Below are 16,851 nucleotides of genomic sequence, written 5' to 3' on the forward strand. Positions count from 1 at the left end.
GAGCCAATGGCATCCTGGGCTGGCTCAGGAGCAGTGTGGCCAGCAGGACAAGGGAGGTTCTTGTGCCCCTGTGCTCAGCACTGCTCAGGCCACCCCTGGAGTGCTGTGTCCAGTTCTGGGCTCCTCCATTGCAGAGAGATGCTGAGGTGCTGGAAGGTGTTTGGAGAAGGGCAGCAAGGCTGGGGAGGGGCCTGGAGCAGAGCCCTGTGAGGAGAGGCTGAGGGAGCTGGGGGGGTGCAGCCTGCAGCAGAGGAGGCTCAGGGCAGAGCTCATTGCTGCCTGCAGCTGCCTGCAGGGAGGCTGTAGCCAGGTGGGGTTGGGCTCTGCTGCCAGGCAGCCAGCACCAGAAGAAGGGGACAGAGGCTCAAGCTGTGCCAGGGCAGATTCAGGCTGGCTGTGAGGAGGAAGTTGCTGGCAGAGAGAGTGATTGGCACTGGAATGGGCTGCCCAGGGAGGTGGTGGAGTGGCCGTGGCTGGAGGTGTTGCAGCCAAGCCTGGCTGGGGCACTTAGTGCCATGGTCTGGGTGATTGAGCAGGGCTGGGTGCTAGGTTGGACTGTCTGAGCTTGGAGCTCTCTTCCAGCCTGGCTGATTCTATGAATTACTTATAAGATGGATGGAATTCATCAGTGAGAAAGACAGCATCAGAGGAGAGCTAGGGAGGGACTCTGGACAAGGGCTGGCAGTGGCAGGCTGAGGGACAATGGCTTTGAGCTGGGAGAGGGGAGAGGAAGAGCGGAGAGGAGGAAGAGATTGTTGAGAGTGAGGGTGGGGAGAGACTGGCACAGGTTGAGAGTGGTGAGACACTGGCACAGGTTGCCCAGGGAGGTTGTGGAGCACAGAATCACCCAATGTGAACTTTGATCACATTGGGTGATTCTGTGCTCCACAGCCTCCATGGAGGTGTTCAGCACCAGGCTGGATGAGTCCTTGAGCAGCCTGTGCTGGTGGCAGCTGTCCCTGCCCATGGCAGGGGGTTGGAGCTGGCTGAGCTTTAACTTCCCTTCCAACCCGACCCATTTGATGACTGATTCTGTGATGTGACCTGCCCTAGGTGCCCCTGGCAGGAGTGGACTCTGATCTCCAGAGGTCCCTTCCACCCCCTGCCACTCTGTGCCTCCGTGGGGCACAGATGGCATCATGGCTGAAGGAGATGCCTGCTGCGAGGCAGCAGCGGTGCAGCTGGATGCCAGCTCTGGCCACCAGCCCGGTGCTGCCCTGCCTGGGCAGTGAGGTGGCAGCAGGGCAGGGCACAGCCTGCAGTGCCCCTAGCCCAGCCGAGGGGCTGCAGGCATCGCTGCCCTCCACAGAGCTGCAGGCAGGCAGCAGCAGGCAGCGGTGCACAGGGCTGGCAGTGCAGCGAGGGAAGGGTGACCTTGGCCTACATTGCAAAGGCCACTTCTCATCTACAGAGAGCAGCCAAACGAGGGCAGCAGCAGGGAGAGAGGAGGAGGAGGAGGAGGAGGAGGAGGAGGAGGAGGAGGAGGAGGAGGAGGAGGAGGAGGAGGAGGAGGAGGAGGAGGAGGAGGAGGAGGAGGAGGAGGAGGAGGAGGAGGAGGAGGAGGAGGGGAGCTGACCAATGCCATGCAGCCGCCTGGCAGAGGTGATGCTGGGTGCCCACAGCGGCACTGGCTGCCCAGCCCTGGCATGCTGGGTGGCTGGAAAGGAGCTCCCCTGCTGGACCCATCTCTGCTGCCCAGCCCTGGCATGCTGGGTGGCTGGAAAGGAGCTCCCCTGCTGGCCCCATCCCTGCTGCCCAGCCCTGGCACGCTGGATGGCTGGAAAGGAGCTCCCCTGCTGGCCCCATCCCTGCTGCCCAGCCCTGGCATGCTGGGTGGCTGGAAAGGAGCTCCCCTGCTGGCTCCATCTCTGCTGCCCTGCCCTGTCCTGCTCTGTGGCTGCCAGGGATGTGTGGGGAACAGGAGCTGTGGGGCATAGGGCAAAGGGCAGCAGGGCCAAGGGGGCAGAGCAGTGGTGCCTGAGCCTGGACCCACAGCTCCCAGGCAGAGGCCATCAGGTGCTTCAGCCAGGGGGTGGGTGCAGACCCCCCAGCACCCTCTGGCCAGGATGCTGGCAACCACAGCCCCCCACAGGTCCTGTGCCAGGCTGCCGGTCCTGTGCCAGGCTGCCAGCCCTGTGCTGTGTCCCTGACACCTCAAGAATTCCAACCACCACCAGAAACGTGAAGCAGGAGCTCAGCACAGCCCAGGCAGGCCCTGCAGCTGGCAGCCCTGGCTCTGCCAGCGAGAGCTGAGGGCTCTCTGCAAGGCCACCAGGCTGGGCCACCACTGGCAGGGCTGGAAGGGACCTCAAGGATCACCCAGCTGCAACCCCCTGCCATGGGCAGGGACACCTCACACCAGATCAGGCTGCCCAGAGCCACATCCAGCCTGGCCTTAAACACCTCCCTGGGCAACCTGTGCCAGGCTCTCAGCACCCTCATGCTGAACAACTTCCTCCTAACATCCAGTCTGGATCTACCCATTTCTTGTTTTGATCCACTCCCCCCTGTCCCATCACTATCTGACAGCCTAAAAAGTCTCTCTCCAAGGTTCTAGGTGCCCCTCTCCAAGGTTCTAGGTGCCCATATCCAAGGTTCTAGGTGCCAGCTCACCAAGGTTCTAGGTAACCTCTCCAAGGTTCTAGGTGCCCCTCTCCAAGGTTCTAGGTGTCCCCTCTCAAAGGTTCTAGGTGCCCCTCTCCAAGGTTCTAAGTGTCCTCACAAAGGTTCTAGGTGCCCTCTCAAAGGTTCTAGGTGTCCCCTCACCAAGGTTCTAGGTGCCCTCTCAACAAGGTTCTAGATGTCACCTCACCGAGGTTCTAGGTGCCCATATGCAATGTTCTAGGTGTCACCTCACCAAAGGTTCTAGGTGTCCCATCACCAAGGTTCTAGATGCCTCCTCACCGAGGTTCTAGGTGTCACCTCATCAGAGGCTCTAGGTGCCCACATACAATGTTCTAGGTGTCACCTCACTGAAGGTTCTAGGTGCCCATGTACAATGTTCTAGGTGTCACCTCACCAAAGATTCTAGGTGTCCCATCACCAAGGTTCTAGGTGCCCATCTCAAAGGTTCTAGGTGTCCCCCCTCACCAAGGTTCTAGGTGTCTCCCATCCTGCTTCACATTAGCAGGTGGTAACTGGAGAGGCACAAGTGCATGGGCAGCTGTGCCAGGGGCACACAAACCCCTCCCTGGGGACGTGTCCTGCCTCCACCAGCAGCATGAGCCCCAGAGAAGGGGCTGAGCTTTGGCCGTGGCTCTCCAGGGCCTGGAGGGGGCGTCCTGGCAGTCCCACCTGCTGGCACAGAGCTGGAGGAGCAGGGCTGTGGCTGTGTGGGCTCCCCCTGGGCTCCAGGGAGCATTTCACAGGCATTGTGGGGCACTTTGCTGCTTCAGAGCCGCAGTGGCAGCAGCTCTTGGCTGGCAGGGGCCACCAGCAGCAGCAGAGGGGCAGGCTGCAGCAGCTGGTGCCCTCCACTCAGGCTCCCGTGCTCTGCCTCCAGTGCAGCCAGCAGGGAAGGAGGCAGCTCCTGCTCCCCAGCCCCACGGCTCAGGCTTGCACAGGCCAGGTGTGCAGTGGGGCAGAGAGGAGAGGCCAGCAGCAGTGCCAGGGGACACAGCTGCTCCGTGCCTCGAAGCCCTCTGGCAGCCCAAGTGCTGCCTTGCACACAGGGACCTGCCAGTGCCCAGCCCTGTGCACTGCAGAGCTCTCTCCAGGCCTTCCTACCATGGCAGCACTGAGTGGCAGGGCTGGAAGGGACCTCCAGAGAGCATCCAGGCCAACCCCCTGCCAGAGCAGGCTCACCCAGGGCAGGGCACACAGGGGCACAGCCAGATGGGTTCTGAAAGCCTCCACAGCCTCTCTGGGCAGCCTGCTCCAGGTCTCCAGCACCCTCACACCAAAGGAGTTTCTCCTCATGCTGAGGTGGAACCTCCTGGGGTCCACTTTGTGTGCACTGCTGCTTGTCCTGGCACAGGGCAGCACTGAGCAGAGCCTGGCACCTGCTTGGCACCCACCCCTCAGGTATTTGTAGCCATTCAGAGAATCACAGAACCAGGCAGGCTGGGAAAGACCTTCAAGATCCAGTCCAACCTATCACCCAACACCACCTAATCAACTAAACCCTGGCACCAAGTGCCACACCCAGTCTCTTTAAACACTGGCAGGGATGGGGACTCCACCACCTCCCCTGGCAGCCATTCCAATGCCAATCGCTGTCTGCAAAGGAAGAGTGATCAGGTCCCCTCTCAGCCTTCTCCTCTCCAGACTAGCCAGCCCCAGGCCTCTCAGCCTTTCCTCACCTTCCAGCCCCTTCACCACCCTCATAGCCTCTGCTGGCCACTCCCCAGCAGATCCCTGTGCCTCTTGAGCTGGGGAGCCCAGAGCTGGACACAGTACTCCAGATGTGGTCTCACCAGGGCAGATTAGTGGGGGAGGAGAACCTCCCTTGACTTGCTGGCCACACTCTATAGAATCATAGAATCAAGCAGGCTGGCAGAGAGCTCCAAGCTCACCCAGCCCAACCCAGCACCCAGCCCTGCCCAGCCAACCAGACCATGGCACTAAGTGCCCCAGCCAGGCTTGGCTGCAACACCTCCAGCCACAGCCACTCCACCACCTCCCTGGGCAGCCCATTCCAGTGCCAATCACTCTCTCTGCTAGGAACTTCCTCCTCACATCCAGCCTAGACCTGCCCTGGCACAGCTTGAGGCTGTGTCCCCTTGTTCTGGTGCTGGCTGCCTGGCAGCAGAGCCCAACCCCACCTGGCTACAGCCTCCCTGCAGGCAGCTGCAGGCAGCAATGAGCTCTGCCCTGAGCCTCCTCTGCTGCAGGCTGCACCCCCCCAGCTCCCTCAGCCTCTCCTCACAGGGCTCTGCTCCAGGCCCCTCCCCAGCCTTGCTGCCCTTCTCCAAACACCTTCCAGCACCTCAGCATCTCTCTGCAATGGAGGAGCCCAGAACTGGACACAGCACTCCAGGGGTGGCCTGAGCAGTGCTGAGCACAGGGGCACAAGAACCTCCCTTGTCCTGCTGCCCACACTGCTCCTCAGCCAGCCCAGGATGCCATTGGCTCTGCTGCCCACCTGGGCACTGCTGCCTCCTCTGCAGCTCCTCTCTCCCACCACCCCCAGCTCCTTCTCTGCCTGGCTGCTCTCAGCCACTCTGGCCCCAGCCTGCAGTGCTGCTTGGGGTTGTTGTGGCCAAAGTGTAGAACTCTGCCCTTGGCCTTGTTCAGTCTCATCCCATTGGCCTCTGCCCACCCATGCAGCCTGAAAGCTTTTGCCTTCTTGGCTGGCTCGTGGGGAAATTGTCCATCAGCACTTCCAGCTGCTTCTCCACAGAGCTGCTTCCCAGCAGGTCCCCCCTCAGCTGTGCTGCTGCAGGAGCTTCTTCCTCCCTGGGGGCAGGATCTTGTGCTTGCCCTTGGTGAGCTTCCTCAGGTCCCCTCTGCTCAACTGTCAGCCTGTCCAGGCCACACTGGATGGCAGCAGAGCCTGGCAGGGGCTCAGCTGCTCCTCCCACCTCTGTGCCACCAGCAAACTGCCTGAGGGTCCTCTCTGTGCCTTCATCCAGGTTATTGATAAAGATGCTGAACAAGGCTGGACCCAGCACTCACCCCTGGGAACACCACTGGCTACAGGTCCCCAGCCAGACCCTGCACCACGGAGGCAGAAAGGCTCTGCAGAGGGGTCTGAACAGGCTGGGTCCAGGGGCTGAGGCCGAGGGGATGAGGTTCAACAAGGTCAAGCATTGAGTGCTGCACATGGGCCACAATAGCCCCATGAAGGCTCCAGCCTGGGGACAGAGCTGCTGCAAACTGCCCAGCAGGAAAGGACCTGGGGGTGCTGGGTGACAGCAGCTGAACAGCAGCCAGGCTGTGCCCAGGTGGCCAAGGAGGGCACCAGCAGCCTGGTCTGGCTGAGCAGTGGTGTGGGCAGCAGGAGCAGGGCAAGGGTGGTGCCCCTGGACTGGGCACTGCTGAGGCCATACCTCAAATCCTGGGTTCAGTTCTGGGCTCCTCACTCCCAGAAGGACACTGAGGAGCTGCAGCAGGGCCAGATCCACAAAGGTGGGGAAGGGTCTGGAGAAGAGGGCTGGGGAGGAGCAGCTGAGGGAGCTGGGGGGGGTTGGTGTGGAGAAGAGGAGGCTGAGGGCAGAGCTCATTGCTCTCTGCAGCTCCCTGAGAGGAGGCTGCAGGCAGCTGGGGTTGGGCTCTGCTCACACACAAGTGACAGGCTTCAGGTTGTGCCTCAAGCTGTGCCAGGGGAGGTTCAGGTTGGAGGTTAGGAACAGTCTCTTCCCAGCAGGGTTCTCAGGCCCTGTGCCAGGCTGCCCGGGCAGGTGGTGGAGTGCCCAACTCTGGAGGGGGTTCCCAGCTGCCTGGATGTGGTGCTGGGGGCTGTGGCTCAGCAGCAGTGTGGGGTTGTGAGCTCTGGGTGGGTGCTTGGACTGGGTGGCCTCAGAGGTCTCTGCCAGCCCCAGCTGCTCCATGGCTAAGGAGCCTGAGCCCTGCCCGAGCTGCAGCAGCAGTGCTGCTGCTCTCTAGGGTTGCTGTCTGGTTGTGCAGCCCCCAGCAATGCCTCCTGCACCCTTGGCCACCCCCCTCCACCCTGGGGCAGCAGCAGGCTGCTGACAGCAGGGGCTGCATGTTCAGAGGCTTCATTCTGTTAACAAAGCTCAAGCCAGCCTGGCACGGGGACCTGATCCCTCCCTGCCAACCAGCAGCCTGCAAACCAGAGGGCAACCCAAAGGAGCACCTCCCTGCATGTCTGGCAGAGCTGCCCAAGGGAGCAAAGGGGAAAGGAGAAGGTCAGCTCCTGACCACCCGTCCTGTGCCCAGGGTGGAGGCATCCACAGCCCCCAGCTGGAGGCAGCAGTCCTGTCACCCCCTAGGTGTAGCCTTCACTATCCAGCAGCAGGCAGTTTGCAGATGGCACCAAGCTAGGAGCAGTGTGGAGCTGTGGGAGGGTAGCAGAGCCCTGCAGAGGGACCTGGCCAGGCTGCATGGGTGGGCAGAGGCCAAGGGGATGAGATTGAATGAGGCCAAGGGCAGGTTCTGCACTTTGGCCACAGCAATTCCAAGCCGTGGCTGGAGGTGCTGAAGCCAAGCCTGGCTGGGGCACTTAGTGCCATGGTCTGGGTGACTGGGCAGGGCTGGGTGCTAGGCTGGGCTGGAGGAGCTTGGAGCTCTCTTCCAGCCTGCCTGATTCTCTCATTCTCTGGTCTCCTGCCCAATTTCTCTCTCTGGTTCTTTGCTCACAACAGCTCTGGCTCCTTGCTTTCTGCTGCTGGCTCCTGTTGCTGCCTGTGTGAGCCCAGACTGTATCACCAAGTCATCACCAAGCACTCACCTGCTTCTCTGGTACATGATGTCCTCCCGGGGAGGCAGCTGCTCAGTGCTTCACAAACTGTGCTGCAACAGCACAGCAGCACCAGCCCTGCTCTGTCGTCTGCCAGGTGCTCCCCAGTGCCCTCCACAGCACCACAGCTATCTGCAGATGGGCATCTGGACTGGCCACTTCCAGCCTTCCATAGAATCAGAGAACCAGCCAGGCTGGAAGAGAGCTCCAAGCTCAAACAGCCCAACCTAGCACCCAGCCCTATCCAGTCAACCAGAGCATGGCACTAAGTGCCCCAGCCAGGCTTGGCTGCAACACCTCCAGCCACGGCCACTCCACCACCTCCCTGGGCAGCCCATTCCAATGCCAATCACTCTCTCTGCCAGCAACTTTCTCCTAACATCCAGCCTAGACCTGCCCTGGCACAGCTTCAGGCTGTGTCCCCTTGTTTTATAAATGGCTGCCTGGCAGCAGAGCCCAACCCCACCTGGCTACAGCCTCCCTGCAGGCAGCTGCAGGCAGCAATGAGCTCTGCCCTGAGCCTCCTCTGCTGCAGGCTGCACCCCCCCAGCTCCCTCAGCCTCTCCTCACAGGGCTGTGCTCCAGGCCCCTCCCCAGCCTTGCTGCCCTTCTCCAAACACCTTCCAGCACCTCAGCATCTCTCTGCAATGGAGGAGCCCAGAACTGGACACAGCACTCCAGGGGTGGCCTGAGCAGTGCTGAGCACAGGGGCACAAGAACCTCCCTTGTCCTGCTGCCCACACTGCTCCTCAGCCAGCCCAGGCTGCCATTGGCTCTGCTGCCCACCTGGGCACTGCTGCCTCCTCTGCAGCTCCTCTCTCCCACCACCCCCAGCTCCCTCTCTGCCTGGCTGCTCTCAGCCACTCTGGCCCCAGGCTGTAGTGCTGCTTGGGGTTGTTGTGGCCAAAGTGCAGAGCCCTGCACTTGGCCTTGTTAAATGTCATCCCCTTGGCCTCTGCCCACCCATGCAGCCTGGCCAGGTCCCTCTGCAGGGCTCTGCTACCCTCCCACAGCCCCACACTGCTCCTAGCTTGGTGCCATCTGCAAACTGACTGCTGCTGGACTCAATGCCCTGCTCCAGACCATCAATGGAGGCACTGAACAGGACTGTGCCCAGCACTGATCCCTGGGGGACACCACTGGCTGCTGCCAGCTGGATGTGGCTCCTTTCACCACCACTCTCTGGGCCCATCCAGCCAGTTCCTGACCCAGCACAGAGTGCCCCTGTCCCAGCTGTGGGCTGCCAGCTTGGCCAGGAGTCTGCTATGGCAGTGAGTGCCAAAGGCCTTGCTGAAGTCCATATCCACAGCCTGCCCCAGGCCCAGCAGGCAGCCCCCTGGTCGTAAGTGGAGCTGAGCCAGTGCTGGCCAGCCACAGCTGAGCTGTGTGCTCAGGCAGGGCTGCAGGGGGTGCCCACATCTCTCCCAGAGGGCTCTCCTAGCTCTGCTCTCACAGCACCCTGTGGGGGACTGGGCAGGGGCTGCGGGCAGGGGAGCTGGGAAGTGTCTGGGCAGTGCCTTCTCTGGGAAGCTGCCCCAGCTGCCACCTGCTCTTCTCACCCCTGGGGGTGCCCAGAGAGGGTATGCAGTGGTGGCTGCTGCAGCTGAGACACAGGCACAGCCCCACCACCCCCAGGCACCCATCGCTGCCCACAGCAGAGCAGCTGCGTGGGCACTGGCACCCACTGGGTCCCCTGGGGTGGCAGGCATGTGCTGGCTGAGTAGCAGACAGACAGACTGACTGACAGACTAACTCATGGACAGACTGACTGACTGAGAGCCTGATTGACTGACTGACTGACTGACTGAGTGACTGACAGGCAGACTGACAGACACACAGAGTGACTGACTGACAGACTGACAGGCAGGCAGCCTGGCAGCAGGGAGCACAGCAGTGCTGGCAGGCCGTGTGGGCAGCATGCCCAGGTGTGCCCCCAAGAGCTCCTGCAGGGGCATAGTCAGAGCTCAACTCCAGGCACTGGGGTTCCTTGAGGGCTGCACAGAGCTGTGCCAGCTGCTCAGCCCTGGCAGCCCAGCCAAGGGCAGGAGGGGCAGAGAACCTGGTTCTGCCCCATGGTGGGAGTGCCAGAGGAGCACCCTCAGCAGCAGTCTGGGCACTGCCCAGGGAGGGAAGGGCTGAGTGGGTAGGTGAGAGGCAGTGGTGGCTGCCCCAGCCCTTCCCCTTTCAGCAGCTCTTGTTACCCATTCCTCTTCCTGGAGCACAGCAGTCAGCTGCTCCCCAGCTCCTCTGCCGCAGGCTGCCACGGCTGCTGGCCCTGCCCTTGTGCCAGGCAAGCAGGCACAGGCACAGCAGAGCACGCAGCCAGGCTGGCAGCTCCTCCTGGCAGTCATGTGCCACTGAGGGCTCAGGGCTCAGCACCCAGCCTCACCCCTGGGACACCCCTCTCCCATCTGCACCCAGCCCGGGGCAGCACCCAGCTGAGGACAGTGCCCAGCTGAGGAGAGCACCCAGCTGAGAGCAGCACCCAGCTGAGAGCAGCACCCAGCTAAAGACAGCACCCAGCTGAGGAGAGCACCCAGCTGAGGGCAGCACCCAGCTGAGGGCAGCACCCAGCTGAGGAGAGCACCCAGCTGAGGGCAGCACCCAGCTGAGGAGAGCACCCAGCTGAAGGCAGCACCCAGCTGAAGGCAGCACCCAGCTAAAGACAGCACCCAGCTGAGGGCAGCACTACACAGCTGAGGACAGCACCCAGCTGAAGGCAGCACCCAGCTGAGGGCAGCACCCAGCTGAGGGCAACACCCAGCTGAGGGCAGCACCCAGCTGAGGACAGCACTACACAGCTGAGGGCAGCACCCAGCTGAGGGCAGCACCCAGCTGAGGACAGCACCCAGCTGAGGAGAGCACCCAGCTGAGGAGAGCACCCAGCTGAGGGCAGCACCCAGCTGAGGAGAGCACCCAGCTGAGGAGAGCACCCAGCTGAGGGCAGCACCCAGCTGAGGGCAGCACCCAGCTGAGGGCAGCACCCAGCTGAGGAGAGCACCCAGCTGAGGGCAGCACCCAGCTGAGGACAGCACCCAGCTGAGGAGAGCACCCAGCTGAGGAGAGCACCCAGCTGAGGGTAGCACCCAGCTGAGGACAGCACCCAGCTGAGGAGAGCACCCAGCTGAGGGCAGCACCCAGCTGAGGGCAGCACCCAGCTGAGGACAGCACCCACCTGAGGAGAGCACCCATCTGAGGAGAGCACCCAGCTGAGGGCAGTACCCAGCTGAGGGCAGCACCCAGCTGAGGACAGCACCCAGCTGAAGGCAGCACCCAGCAGAGGGCAGCACCCAGCTGAAGGCAGCACCCAGCTGAGGGCAGCACTACACATCTGAGGGCAGCACCCAGCTGAGGACAGCACTACACAGCTGAGGGCAGCACCCAGCTGAGGACAGCACTACACAGCTGAGGGCAGCACTCAGCTGAAGGCAGCACCCAGCTGAGGGCAGCACCCAGCTGAGGACAGCACCCAGCTGAGGGCAACACCCAGCTGAGGGCAGCACCCAGCTGAGGGCAGCACCCAGCTGAGGACAGCACCCAGCTGAAGGCAGCACCCAGCTGAGGACAGCACCCAGCTGAAGGCAGCACCCAGCTGAGGGCAGCACCCAGCTGAGGGCAACACCCAGCTGAGGGCAGCAGCCAGCTGAGGACAGCACCCAGCTGAGGACAGCACCCAGCTGAGGGCAGCACCCAGCTGAGGAGAGCACCCAGCTGAGGACAGCACCCAGCTGAGGGCAGCACCCAGCTGAGGAGAGCACCCAGCTGAGGGCAGCACCCAGCTGAGGACAGCACCCAGCTGAGGGCAGCACCCAGCTGAGGGCAGCACCCAGCTGAGGAGAGCACCCAGCTGAGGGCAGCACCCAGCTGAGGGCAGCACCCAGCTGAGGGCAGCACCCAGCTGAAGGCAGCACCCAGCTGAAGGCAGCACCCAACTGAAGGCAGCACCCAGCTGAGGGCAGCACCCAGCTGAGGACAGCACCCAGCTGAGGAGAGCACCCAGCTGAGGACAGCACCCAGCTGAGGAGAGCACCCATCTGAGGAGAACACCCAGCTGAGGACAGCACCCAGCTGAGGGCAGCACCCAGCTGAGGGCAGCACCCAGCTGAGGAGAGCACCCAGCTGAGGGCAGTACCCAGCTGAGGGCAGCACCCAGCTGAGGACAGCACCCAGCTGAGGGCAGCACCCAGCTGAGGACAGCACCCAGCTGAGGAGAGCACCCAGCTGAGGGCAGTACCCAGCTGAGGGCAGCACCCAGCTGAAGGCAGCACCCAGCTGAGGGCAGCACCCAACTGAAGGCAGCACCCAGCTGAGGGCAGCACCCAGCTGAGGGCAGCACCCAGCTGAGGACAGCACTACACAGCTGAGGGCAGCACCCAGCTGAGGGCAGCACCCAGCTGAGGAGAGCACCCAGCTGAGGACAGCACCCAGCTGAGGAGAGCACCCAGCTGAGGGCAGCACCCAGCTGAGGACAGCACCCAGCTGAGGAGAGCACCCAGCTGAAGAGAGCACCCAGCTGAGGGCAGCACCCAGCTGAGGGCAGCACCCAGCTGAGAGCAGCACCCAGCTGAGGACAGCACCCAGCTGAAGGCAGCACCCAGCTGAGGACAGCACCCAGCTGAGGAGAGCACCCAGCTGAGGACAGCACCCAGCTGAGGACAGCACCCAGCTGAGGACAGCACCCAGCTGAGGAGAGTACCCAGCTGAGGGCAGCACCCAGCTGAGGACAGCACCCAGCTGAGAGCAGCTCCCAGCTGAGGACAGCACCCAGCTGAGGAGAGCACCCAGCTGAGGGCAGCACCCAGCTGAGAGCAGCTCCCAGCTGAGGACAGCACCCAGCTGAGGAGAGTACCCAGCTGAGGGCAGTACCCAGCTGAGGGCAGCACCCAGCTGAAGGCAGCACCCAGCTGAGGGCAGCACCCAGCTGAGGGCAGCACTACACAGCTGAGGGCAGCACCCAGCTGAGGACAGCACAACACAGCTGAGGGCAGCACCCAGCTGAGGGCAGCACCCAGCTGAAGGCAGCACCCAGCTGAGGACAGCACCCAGCTGAGGACAGCACCCAGCTGAGGGCAGCACCCAGCTGAAGGCAGCACCCAGCTGAGGGCAGCACCCAGCTGAGGACAGCACCCAGCTGAAGGCAGCACCCAGCTGAGGACAGCGCTACACAGCTGAGGGCAGCACCCAGCTGAAGGCAGCACCCAGCTGAGGGCAGCACCCAGCTGAAGGCAGCACCCAGCTGAGGGCAGCACCCAGCTGAGGACAGCACCCAGCTGAAGGCAGCACCCAGCTGAGGGCAGCGCTACACAGCTGAGGGCAGCACCCAGCTGAAGGCAGCACCCAGCTGAGGGCAGCACCCAGCTGAGGGCAGCGCTACACAGCTGAGGGCAGCACCCAGCTGAGGGCAGCACCCAGCTGAGGGCAGCACCCAGCTGAGGGCAGCGCTACACAGCTGAGGGCAGCACCCAGCTGAGGGCAGCACCCAGCTGAGGACAGCACCCAGCTGAGGGCAACACCCAGCTGAGGACAGCACCCAGCTGAGGACAGCACCCAGCTGAGGGCAGCCTCCAGCCGAAGCTGTGCTCCCACCCACTGAAGCCTCCGAGCCGGCTGTGAGCAGCAGCAGGCTGCAGGAGTGCAGCTCTCCCCCGCTCAGCATCACCAGGCCCTGCCTCTGCTGCAGAGGGCAGAAGATCTGGCAGCTGTTGCCCGGGGAGGATCCAAAGGGAAGCAGAACCACTCCAGGAGAAGTGACCTCAGGGAAGAGCTCCTCCTGATGCCCTCCACAGGAGCTCTCCTTGCTTGGAACAGCCCAGGCAGGAAGGTTGTTTCCTGTAGCCTTCCCAGCCTGGATCGGCTGCATGGGCAGCTGCCAGGCACAGCTGCCCAGGAGGAGCTTTGCTGCCCAGCAAGAAGATGCCAACCAGCAGCAGGGCAGCCCAGGTCCTTTCCTGCTGGGCAGTTTGCAGCAGTTCTGTCCCCAGCCTGGAGCCTTCGTGGGGCTGTTGTGCCCCAGGTGCAGCACCCAGCACTGCTCAGCCTCAGCCCATGGATGCAGCCTGGCCAAAGCCTTCCCACTGAGGATCCATCCCCAGTGCTCTGCTCCCGGGGACAGCTGCCTGCTGGAAGCAGCTCCTTGTGCTGGCTGCTGCCAGGCTGCATTAGCCAGGCAGGAGCACTCCCTGCTGCCGAGGGGATGCAGCAGGAAAACGAAGCTGTTCCTGGAGCATGCAGCAGAAATGACAACATCCAGCTCCAACCCTGTGAAGATGGAGCCACCCAGAGGTTTTCCTCCTTCACTGGGAAGTTCTCCTTCCCAAAGCAGCTGCTGTGCTGACCCAGAGCAGTCCCGAGGGCTGAGGTTGCCTGCAGGCACAGGACACAGGCTGAGCTCCTGCCCGCGGTGGAACCTTCAGATGAAGCCCAGAGCAAGTGGCCCCTGCCTCCCAGAGCAAACAAAGCTACCTGGGGGGCAGCTGTAAAACCTCCCAGCATGGCCAGGACTGCTCCTGCAGGTGTCTGAACCGTTCAGCAGAGGTGTGAGCAACTTCCAAGGGAAGGGAAAGCTTCACAGGTCGCTGCCAGCCTTCCAGCTGGCATTGGGTGCCCAACAGAGGCTCCTGGAAAGCAGCTACCAGGAGCTGCCACTGCAAGAGCTTCATGACAAAGCCCAGACCCCCCGGGGCAGAGGCTCAAGGCAGTTCCTGCCCCCCGGAGATCCTTCCAACACTCTTGGCTGTGGCTACCTCTGCTCGCTCCAGTGCAGGAACAGTCCCAAGGTCACAGAGCCACAGAGTGCCTCAGGCTGGAAGGGACCTCAGAGCTCAGCTCCTCCAACCTCCACACCATGGGCAGGGACCTTTCAACGAGCCTCAGCTGCTGGAGGCCTCACCCAGCCTGGCCCTCAACACCCCCGGGCAGGAGGCAGCCACAGCCTCCCTGGGCAGCCTGTGCCAGGCTCTCACTGCCCCCACACTGAGAACTTCTCCCTCAGCTCCACTCTAACCCTGCTCTGCCTCAGCCTCCCACAACCACAGCAGCATGCAGGTGGGCAGAGCCCCTCAGGAGCTCCAAACCCAACCTAGAACCTGCTCCACAGGAGTCACCTTAAGCCATCTCCCCAAGCACCACATCCAACCCAGCCTCACACACCCCCAGGCTGGGTGCCCCCAGCCCCTCCCTGGGCAGCTCATTCCAGGCCCTGACCACTCTCTGTGAGAAGCTTTCTCCTGATGTCCAATCCAAACCTCCCCAGCCTCAGCTTGAGGCCATTCCCCCTTGTTGTGCCTCCAGACCCCCTCAGCAGAAGTCTCTCTGCAGCCTCCCTGCAGGCTCCCTTCAGACACTGGCAGCAGCTCTGAGGTGCCCCTGGAGCCTTCTCCTCTGCAGGCTGCACCCCCCCAGCTCCCTCAGCCTGTGCTCACAGCAGAGCTGCTCCAGCCCTGGCAGCATCTTTGTGGCTTCCTCTGCCCCCTCTCCAGCAGCTCTGAGTCCTGCTGCTGGGGACACAGCACTGGAGGCAGGATTGGAGGTGAGGTCTGAGCAGAGCAGAGCCAAGGGGCACAATCCCCTCTCCTGCTCTGCTGCCCACACTGCTCTGGCTGCAGCCAGCACACAGCTGCCTGCTGGGCAGCTGCCTGCTGGACCTCCTGAGGTTTATCTTGGACCATTCATGGTCACCACTGACCATTTATGGACCTCCAGAGGTGCATCTTGGACCATTCATGGTCACTATTGACCATTTATGGATGTCCTGAGGTCCATCTTGGACCATTCATGGTCACCATTGACCATTTATGGACCTCTTAAGGTCCACCTTGGACCATTCATGATCACCACTGACCATTTATGGACATCCTGAGGTCCATCTTGGACCATTCATAGTCACCATTGACCATTTATGGACCTCTTAAGGTCCATTTTGGACCATTATGGTCACCATTGACCATTTATGGACCTCCAGAGGTGCATCTTGGACCATTCATGGTCACCACTGACCATTTATGGACCTCTTAAGGTCCATCTTGGACCATTCATGGTCATCATTGACCATTTATGGACCTCCAGAGGTCTATCTTGGACCATTCATGGTCACCACTGACCATTTATGGACCTCTTAAGGTCCATTTTGGACCATTCATGGTCACCACTGACCATTTATGGACCTCCAGAGGTCCATCTTGGACCATTCATGGTCACCATTGACCATTTATGGACCTCCAGAGGTGCATCTTGGACCATTCATGGTCACCATTGACCATTTATGGACCTCCAGAGGTCTATGTTGGACCATTCATGGTCCCCACTGACCATTTAGGACCTCCTGAGGTCCATCTCTGGACCATCTTTTGGAGGGCACTGCTGGCTCCTGGGGAGCTGCTCAGCACCCAACACCCCCAGAGCCCAGGTTGTGTCCAGCCAGAAGGAACAGCTGGTTCCATGCACCACCACCACCACCACCACAGCAAGGCCAAGCCCAGGCTCCTGCAGTGCTGCAGGGGAAGGGCTTCTCCAGGCCTCTTGGTTTCCATCCCCAAAGCTCAGCAGCCTCCTGTGGGACCACAGCTGCCCCTGGGTTACTCCTTCCTGGCTGCCAGCTGCTCCTCCTCACCCTCCCAGCTGCTCCTCCTCACCCTCCCAGCTGCTCCTCCTCACCCTCCCAGCTGCTCCCCAGCTGGGGCAAAGCAGAGGCTGTGCACATGGGGCACTGCCAGCCAGCTCTAAGCTGCCCTTTCCCAGCTGGGCTCAGTGGGATGTGAGGCTCAGAGAGCCCTCTGGGTGCTGCCCTCTCGCCCTGCACAGAGCAGAGCTGGGCAGGAGAAGTGGTTTTTGCTTTTCAGAGTCAGCTGCACACACCCAAACGTGGCTGAACCTCTCCGGGGGGGGGGGAACCTCAGCAAACCCAGAGGGGCTGAAACCTGCACCCCAGGGTAACCCAAAGTCCCCTCCTGCTGCCTCCTGCACATGCTCCAGGCAAGCCCTGACCTGACCTGCAGCCAACCCCGGGGGCTCTGAGCTGCTGTGTGCCAGCTGTGTGCCCAGTGCCTGGGTGCCCAGCACCAGCATGCCCAGCACCAGCTGAGTCCTGAGCTCCCCAGCTGGGAAGCAGTCTGAATTTTGCAGGCAAAGAGAGAAGGAGGAAACTGCAAAGGGTCACTGCAGGAGTCCTGCTGCCTGCTGGCACCTAGCTCCTGCCAGGACAGCCTTGCCTGGCACTGCTGGCACAGCAGCTGGGCTGCAGGCTCCTCACCCTCAGGCGATGCAGCTCCGGGGAGCTCTCAGCACTGCCTTCCAGCCGATGCCAGCCAGGCCCCTGCCACCTGCCAGCCAGGCCGCTGGCACTGCCCTTGTGAGGGCTGCCTGAGCTGAGTTAACCCTCTCCTGGCTTCTCACCTGCCCCAAGCTGAGCCCTGCCCGGGGCTGCCTCCCTCCCCAGCCCCTTTTTGCTCTGCAGAGTCCCTCAGGCTGCACCAGCCAAGCACCACTGCAGCTCA

Source organism: Pogoniulus pusillus, chromosome 29 (genome assembly GCF_015220805.1).
Source record: "Pogoniulus pusillus isolate bPogPus1 chromosome 29, bPogPus1.pri, whole genome shotgun sequence".
Lineage (NCBI taxonomy): Eukaryota > Metazoa > Chordata > Aves > Piciformes > Lybiidae > Pogoniulus > Pogoniulus pusillus.